This window comes from Cyprinus carpio, chromosome B2, assembly GCF_018340385.1.
Source record: "Cyprinus carpio isolate SPL01 chromosome B2, ASM1834038v1, whole genome shotgun sequence".
Classification (NCBI taxonomy): Eukaryota; Metazoa; Chordata; class Actinopteri; order Cypriniformes; family Cyprinidae; genus Cyprinus; species Cyprinus carpio.
The window spans coordinates 7,779,280-7,786,779 of record NC_056598.1 but is presented as its reverse complement, the minus strand read 5'-3'; the positions used below and the strand labels follow the sequence as shown (position 1 = coordinate 7,786,779).

The window sequence follows — 7,500 nt, the reverse complement described above, 5'->3', positions numbered from 1 at the left end:
TTCTTTTCTCTGTTGACAGTTGCTGGTCCCCAGTTACTTCCATAGTATTTAATTTTTCACCGCTATCATGTTTGGTTACCCACATTCTTCAAAATATCTTCTTCTGTGTTCAGCTCAAGAAAGAAATTAATTAATGCAGGTTTGGGACAACATGAGTGAGTAAATAATGAGCCGTTGTTCGTTTGAAAATAATTACATTTTTTGGGTGAACTATCCCTTTAATGACCAACAGCAGCGTGGTTAGTACTGTTGCTTTAAGAGCTGCACACATCTAACATACACAGACACGCATTTCTCTCAACAGTGTACTCTCACTTTAGACAGAACCAGTTGTATTTATATGTAATCCTTTGTGTTTTTTGACAGTATTAGCACAATCAGATGTGAAAGATCCAGTAATAAGGCACTGCTAACAGACTTCAGCACACATGCTCTTCAGAGGTGTAGGCGCTCAGAGAAAGCACAGTTCAGAACAATGTTTGAGCCTTTAGAGCACAGACAAATAATCTACTTTTGTGATTGTGAATAAGTGCAGTAACTCTACTGCTTTGTACAGTATATTGAGATGGAGGTGTGCTGTAGCACGATACTATGACATTTTTTCAAATGCAACATTTTAATCGTCATATCGCACACCCCTATGAGTGCATTATTTCTTATATGAAACAGATACTAGCTAAAGGACACAACTTTATTGTATTAAACAAATTCATTGAGTGTCGTTTGGAAGATCCAGAAGGTCGATCGTGACAGAAGTATTGTCCACTGAGTGCTACAGTGATACGATGAAGAAACCGCTGCTGTATGAGGGAATAAAACACTGATGCAGACACAGTCCTGCAGTTCCTCATGATTCACAGATCCCAGAACTCTGTGGAAAGCTGTTTTTTGTGATTTAATCATGAATGACAAAATAAAGCTTGGGACAAGACTGATGTTAAAAGTTATTAAGCACATAAGCAGCTAAAAAAAAAGCTAAGGAATCGTATGATCAGGGTGTTAAAAATAAACAAAAATCTCACCTTTCAGAACAAACATTGATAAAATATGTCTCACCCATATTTGTCACTTTTCTATTCCCTTAAAACTTTTCTGATGTGGTCTTTGCCTGTTTGCAGTGTGTTTCTTTATTTGGTTGTTGTGATCATTTGCAGCGTGTCATTTTTGCATGAGTGGAATCACAGTCATAATTAGATTGGATCGCTGTATACATGCAGCTTTAATAAGATTCAGTATATTTTATTTATACAGTGAAGACTGTGCAATGTTTTTATTTTATATTTGAGTCAGATTCTGTCTTTTGTATGTGTGATAGTAAAAGTGGAAAGTTTTTTTTACTATATTTATGTCCTGTTGTGTTTAATTTACTTCTCTGTTCTTATTTTAATAAACAAACAAAAAAGTGTGTCTAAAAGTGTCAGAATTTGATAAGGCACAAAAAAAATAAACAAGCTTTTTTTCTGTCATGTATGACTGGTTGTACAGCTAGTGTCATACAGAATATGGTCAATATGGCATCCTAATTATCATTAAAATAACATTGCAAATTTTCCACAAAAATCTAGAATTGTTCAAGTCCACAAAATACCACAAAATCAATCAATCTGATCAGAAGAAAATCATGAGATCTTTGTTGAACTGATAAATGCCATTCATTAGGTCTCTGTGTGTCTGAAATGCTGCAGGCCTCACATTGTTCATCTTCTTTCTTCAATCATGGCTCAGTGAGGTGAAATCAGCAGTGTTTAGCTTACACCGAGGGAGCACACGTGTAGTTCATCACTTTACAGGAATAGTTCTCCCTAAACGCTGTCAGTATTAGTACCTTTATTTTCAGCGGTGTGTCTCTGTGAGCCGTGGAGACACACCTGAATCATGACACTTTTACGAGGGTCGACTCTCAGACACAAATCCATCAGATGAATATCCTGCTCACAGTTTGAAAGCCTCTCATATCAGCAGTCTGTAGTATTAGCACAGCATGCACGATTAGATGTTTTGTGAAGAGCCATATTTCTCTTGTGAGTTAATGAGTTTTTCTGGAGGAGTGTTTTAGTTCAGTAAGGTCACTGCAGGTGTAGTTCATTAGGGTTTAAAGCAGCTGCTGGGACATAAAGCTATGGTCAGGCTTCTGATCTTGTGATGTTGTTGTCTACACACTCAGCTGGATTCGTTCCCTCGTCTGCGGGAGGAGACGGAGAGGATCGTCACGTCTCATATACGTGACAGAGAGAGCAAAGCCAAAGAGCAGGTAGGACACACCTGGGTGTGTGTGTGTGTGTGTGTGTGTGTGTGTGTGTGTGTGTGTGTGTGTGTTCGTCACGTCTCATATACTGTAGGCGTGCGTGTGTGTGTGTACGTGCGTGTGTGTGTACAGGTGGATAACAAGATTACAGCTCTGTAACGAGTCTCTGTGTCTCTGCAGGTGCTGCTGGCTCATCGACGTCCAGCTCGCATACATCAACACCAACCACGAGGATTTTTCATCGGCTTCGCCAAGTATGTGCAGATCTTTGCCTGAGCACGGGGCTGTGAAACGGTTAACACTGTTAATCTAAATAATTACATGATGTGAATCGAATTGATAATAGCACATCTATTTGGCTGAGAAATACCGCCAAAAGACATTACAAAGAATAGATTTAGAAAGAAATATTTTATTTCAAGAATGCATAAATAATGATAATAAATGGGTATTAATATTTTTTTTATTTGAATATTGAATTTTTTTTTTTTTAATATGATGCTCAGAAAATGAAACTAAAAGTCCCAGAAGGAGGCAGTAAATAATGACTGAGTCATTGTATCAATCACTCAGACAGCTGATTCATTGAAAAATTTTATGAATGATTCACTGAATCATTGACTCGATTAATTCAGTGACGAATCATGATGTGTAAGTAAGGGATACCGCTTCGCGTCGGGTGGTTCTTTGCCTTCACATCGTGCATTAAAACATGGCTTGCCATTGATTATCCCAGCTATTCCATGGTTATTTGCCAAGTTATAGACAAGTTAAAACTTGTGTTGCTCATTGCAGAGCAATATTTGACCGAATGGGTAAAAATATTTTCATCAGTTATGGCTCGTTAGCGCTAGCATTCTGCCAGCTTCAAATCATACACAGAGATGAAATAGTGCGGTAAGACCACATTTATTTGAATGAATTATAGCATGTATTTCAATTAATTATCAATCGATCGAGAGAGGGATAGAGATGACAGTTGTGTGTCAGTTACCTGCTTGCTGCGTCTGCGCGTCTCTCTACAAACAATTACTTCAAAACAGGGGCAGTGTTTCTGTATGGCAGAGTATAGCAGTTGCCATACCCTATAGCCCCGTCAGGTGTGCCATGAAAAATGTATATCTCTATTATATTAAGTTATTATTATTTTAAATCAGAGGGTTTTTACAAATATTTAACCAATAATAAAAGGTTGTAACGCCATTGGATCCTCAACCTCTCAGCGAAACCTTGTAACTTCACCCCGCCTCCACTCAGATTGACCCGCCGCGCACAGCCTGGAGGAGACAGATTGTTTCTGCTTGTTCGCAATGCAAGGGTAAATAAATAACTGACGTTTGAATAGTACAGTGTTTTCTTTACTCAAACACTATGTCTTTAAAGGCTAATGTTTTTTTTTTTTTTTGTGTTTGAAGAGTGGAGAAGAAGTAGGCTATATGCCATCTAGTTGTAGCCAATATTCTTTTTGTGTGTTTTAAAATGTCCTGTGCATATTGCGCATCATCATTTATATCATGAGATTTTGGCCAATATTAAACTAAGCACCCTATAGCTACAATAATCATTATATAACCTGTAAAAGTTGATGAAACCGTATAATGCAATGCACTTGTTGCCTCAGATGCGGCCGTTCTATTGACAAACAAAACACAGATGTCCGTCATTCGCTGGTCAAAAACCTTAACTCCATTTGAGCTTGTTTTTCATGTACAGGTGCATCTCAATAAATTAGAATGTCGTGGAAAAAGTTCATTTATTTCAGTAATTCAACTCAAATTGTGAAACTCGTGTATTAAATAAATTCAATGCACACAGACTGAAGTAGTTTAAGTCTTGGTTATTTTAATTGTGATGATTTTGGCTCACATTTAACAAAAACCCACCAATCTCAACAAATTAGAATATGGTGACATGCTAATCAACTCAAAACACCTGAAAAGGTTTCCTGAGCCTTCAAAATGGTCTATCAGTTTGGTTCACTAGACTACACAATCATGGGGAAGACTGCTGATCTGACAGTTGTCCAGAAGACAGTCATTAACACCCTTCACAAGGAGGGTAAGACACAAACATTCATTGCCAAAGAAGCTGGCTGTTCACAGAGTGCTGTATCCAAGCATGTTAACAGAAAGTTGACTGGAAGGAAAAAGTGTGGAAGAAAAAGATGCACAAACCAACCGAGAGAACCGCAGGCTTATGAGGATTGTCAAGCAAAAATCGATTCAAGAATTTGAGTGAACTTCACAAGGAATGGACTGAGGCTGGGGTCAAGGCATCAAGAGCCTTGAACCAACAGACAACGTCAGAGGCGTCTTACCTGGGAAGAAGAACTGGACTGTTGCCCAGTGGTCCAAAGTCCTCTTTTCAGATGAGAGCAAGTTTTGTATTTCATTTGTCCACTTACTGTGTTGTTTTACTTAACCGTGGTTAATACGTGCTCAGGTCATGTTGTTAAATTCGTCAAAGGCGTGGCCAGCTGACTTCAATAACAAGTACTCAGGCAAATATAGAATTGGTTAGTTTCACCGCAGCAGCGGTCGTGGCAGCCCTTATGTGAAGCCTCCTCGTGTGAAGACCGATGAGTGTAAAGACCATCGACTCTACCTGCGCGACTCCACTGAGCAAGGACACTGACAGGGCACTTGAGTATTGCTTTTCTCCCCTTTCTTTACTTTTTGTACAGCTTGTTCTCAAACACTTATTTAGGTCAATTGTACTCGATATGTGCTTTCAAATCCCTACTATTACTACTAACACCCCCTATACCAATAATCTACAGCCTGTCACTCTGACCTCTACTACTTTACTCTCTATTCCAGTTGGTCTCTGGAACTGCCAGTCCGCTGTTAACAAAGCAGACTTCATTTCTTCTATTGCTACTTATTCCGGTCTCAACCTCATGGCCCTAACTAAGACATGGATCAAACCTGAGGACACTGCCACTCCCGCAGCCCTCTCCACTAATTTCACTTGGTTCCCACACCCCTCGTACGACCAGGAGGGGTGGAGGTACTGGTCTCTTTATCTCAAATGAATGGAAATTTGATCTTCAGCCATCTCTTACAGGGAACAGTTCATTTGAATCAGATGCAATTACTGTAACCCACCCTGTTAAAATCCACTTTGTAGTCATTTATCGTCCCCCCAGGTCAAGTTGGAAACTTCTTGGAGGAGTTGGACGTGCTGCTATCAAACTATCCTGAAGATGGTACTCCTCTGGTACTGCTCTGTGACTTCAACATCCACCTAGATAAACCCCAGCTGCTGACTTCAACACTCTGCTTGCCTCATTTGATCTCAAGCGAGCATCTACTACAGCGACTCACAAATCAGGCAACCAACTGGACCTCATCTACAGGCGCTGTTGCTCCACAGACAACACTTTAGTTACTCCACTGCACACCTCAGACCACTTCCTCATCACTTCTAACCTCACACTTACTCCTGAATCGGCACACACTCCTCCACAGGTCACCTTTCGACGGAACCTACGCTCACTCTCTCCCTCTCGCCTATCCTCTATGGTTTCATCCTCACTTCCTTCACTCTCTCAGTTTTTCAGCTCTGGACACGAACAGTGCTACGGACACTTTTTGCTACACTCTTACTTCTTGCTTGGACAACTTTTTGCCCACTGTCGTCTAGACCAGCACGCACCACCCCATCTGCCCCCTGGCTGTCCGATGTACTCCGTGAACATCGCTCTAAACTCAGGGCTGCAGAGAGGAAATGGCATAAATCAAGAAACTCTACCGACCTCAGTGTGTATCAGTCTCTCCTCTCTTCCTTCTCTGCAAATGTCTTCACTGCTAAAACAACATACTACCAAAACAAAATTAACAACCGTTCTGACTCTCGCACACTTTTCAAAAACCCTCTCTTCTCTTCTTAATCCGCCTCCTCCTCCTCCTCAATCGACTCTTACAGCTGACGACTTTGCAGTTTTCTTCACAAATAAGACAAGAACCATCAGCGACCAATTCTCCAAACCACAGACTGAGGATAACTTCACAACGACTAATGCACACTCTCTCTCCTCCTTCTCTCCACTCTCAGAGCACGGACGTTTCCAAACTTATCCTGTCCAATCATCCTACTACTTCTCAACTTGATCCTATCCCCCACTCACCTCCTTCAGTTACCTTCTATATTACTCATACCTTCACTTACTCACATTATCAACACCTCTGTTCACACCTCTGGTACATTTCCTACAGCATTTAAGCAGGCTCGGGTAAGCCCACTGCTTAAGAAATTCTCTCTAAATCCAGCACTTTTAGAAAACTACAGACCGGTATCCCTTCTTCCATTCATTGCAAAGACACTTGAGCAAGTTTTGCTACTCTATGCAGCTGGGTTCGTCAACCATAACTCCTTCCAGCCAGAAACCTAGGAGTTGTGATCAATCATCAGTTAAGCTTCACAGACCATATTGCTACAATGACCCGGTCCTGCAAATTTGCCAGCTTCCCGAAGTTTCATCAGCGTCGCCCTTGAAACAAGCGAGGAACACCTGCCTGTCCTTATCACAGACTGATCGGTCACACCTGCAGCTCATCAGGGAGCGGCTACCTAAGCAACGCAAGCCCTGCCACCTTTGAGACACTTCTCCATGAGACTGAGCATTAACTCGCCCTCTCATTTCTCCCACAGACAGCAATGTGTGACTGACCAGCCCCACAGGAGCACAGCACAGACCCAGTGCACTGGGATGAAGGAAGAGAGCACTCACGGCACCGGAGCACCCACCTAGACTTTTCTCTTAAAATCACACTCACTTGTAAATAAATCCACCCTCCGGGGCATTTACTGAGCACTCCTTGTCGTGTGATTCTTCACCCCATAACACCTTATACAACATTCGGGAGATTAGACCATTCCTGTCAGAGCAAGCCACCCAACTTCTTGTCCAAGCTCTTGTTCTCTCCAGACTGGACTATTGTAATGCTCTCTTGGTGGGCTTTCCTGCATGTTCTATCAAGCCTCTGCAACTGATCCAGAATGCAGCAGCGAGGGTTGTCTTCAATGAGTCAAAAACAGCTCATGTTACTCCTCTCCTCATCAGGTTACACTGGCTACCAGTAGCTGCTCGCATGAAATTGATGCTTGCCTACAAGACGACCACTGGCACGGCACCAACATACCTAAACTCACTAGCTCAATCTTATGCGTCCTCCAGAAGCTTGTGTTCTGCAAGTGAACGACGTCTTGTGGTGCTATACCAAAAAGGGGTTCAAAATCACTCTCACAGACCT

The 7,500-nt window shown here is 41.5% G+C and overlaps 1 pseudogene; it reads left to right on the top strand.

The window, feature by feature from the left end:
* The window catches only part of LOC122136392, a 34,513-nt pseudogene that overhangs the window by 12,910 nt on the left and 14,103 nt on the right, over nucleotides 1-7,500 (top strand).